Below are 1772 nucleotides of genomic sequence, written 5' to 3'. Positions count from 1 at the left end.
CTATATCATAGCAACTAAGACTCAAAAATCGTTCTTAAAGTTGGTTTTATAAGCCACTCCTCAGTAAAACTTCCAAATGTTCTGCCTCTTTTCTTCCTTTGTAAAAACCTACCGCTTTCTGACAAATTCTTTAACATAAGGAAAACTGAGAATATCTAAATTGCTATAGGTAAATCATAAAGGCAAAAAAAAAGATAAGGTGAATAAAATCAATAACATATTCCCCATTTATGAAGTTACCTGTTTGATTTTTGTACCTACAGAGCAAAATGAATTATTTCCTTGTGTTAAAATTATAACCATTACCACCCTGAAACCATTTTTTACTCCTGGAGAAAAAGCTAATCTTGTATAAATACATAATAGGCCCATGATTATATTAATTTAATATATTGGGCTCAACAGTAGAATTATTATTCTGGTACAGCACCAGCTAGTTTTTTCAAAGACTGCACATTAAATATGTGATATAATACAGAAGGCAAGACTGTGTGTTAATAAAAGCAATAAAGATTTGTCACCCACATCTGAATTTTCTTATTTATCGACAGGAAAGGAAACATAATTTCAGTATATAATGTCTTCATTTAACTGACTTTTTCCTCTCTTCTCAATCATTCTTTTGGTCTAAACTGCTCATTTTATTTTATTTTTTTTCACATAGAAGTTCTTAGTTTATTAATCCTCTCATGAAAAATCTGCACAATCACCAGAGAGCCACAGCAGAATCTTTACTCCTTCTGTTGTCCAATCTCCAGCTCACTTGTTGCCAGCACCAACATTGGCTTTTGCAGTTCCCCTGACTTTCTTCATTCTGTTCTTGCGTTCCTCTTGCTGTTTTCTTGATGTCTTTTTCTTCTCATACAGGCCATCTCTTGCAAGTCTATGTTTGGGTTCGTTTTTCTTCACATAATCCAAGGAATCATAAATCATGCCAAAGCCAGTTGTCTTGCCACCTCCGAAATGGGTTCTGAATCCAAATACAAAGATGGCATCTGGTGTGGTCTTGTACATTTTGGCTAGTTTTTCCCGAATTTCTGTCTTAGGTACTGTTGCCTTTCCAGGGTGAAGGACATCAATGACCATCTGTTTCCGCTGAAGTAATCAGTTGGTCATGAACTTCCTGGTCCGGATAGTTACGGTGTCATTCATGATGGCGGTGGTGCTTCGTCATTTTATTTTTACCTATGCATAATTGACTATAGAATAATGATTAAGATCTTAAACACTGGTACCAAATTACCTGGATTCTAACCTCAGTTCCACGACTTAATCAGCCATAAGGAACTTGGTTGCATATGTGGGCATCATATCCTCATCTTTGAAATTGGGATGATACCAGTACACACCTCAAAAGATTCTTTTAAGAGTTAAGTTAAAACATCTTAACTGCGTAACACAGTGTTGGCACACAGTAAATGTTTACTATGTATTAGCTATTAATTTTGCTGTTGTTGCCATTGTTATGCAAAAAATGAGATTACATTCAATGCCAATATTCACAGAGTTTTAAAAATCAGAAGACTATAAATTTACACAACCAGGAAAGACATAACCATTTTTTAAAACTTAAAATTTTGCTCATAATTTGAATAAGAAATAACCAACTATCATTTAAAATAAATGAAGAGTATGTAATGTTGATAATTTAACCTGTAGAATGAACATGAAATAGGGGCACTTGGGTGACTCAGTTGGTTAAGCGTCTGACTCTTGATTTCAGCGCAAGTCATCATCTCACAGTTCATGAGATCAAGCCCCATGTCAGGTTC

At 34.7% G+C, this 1772-nt stretch overlaps 1 pseudogene; it reads right to left on the bottom strand.

Annotated features, from left to right (window-relative positions):
- Positions 1-664: 664 nt before the first annotated feature.
- On the bottom strand, positions 665-1152 carry LOC115299094 (annotated as a pseudogene).
- Between the last annotated feature and the right edge of the window lie 620 nt (positions 1153-1772).

This window comes from Suricata suricatta, chromosome 8 (assembly GCF_006229205.1).
Source record: "Suricata suricatta isolate VVHF042 chromosome 8, meerkat_22Aug2017_6uvM2_HiC, whole genome shotgun sequence".
NCBI classification, from domain to species: Eukaryota; Metazoa; Chordata; class Mammalia; order Carnivora; family Herpestidae; genus Suricata; species Suricata suricatta.
This window is presented reverse-complemented; position numbering and strand designations above follow the sequence as displayed.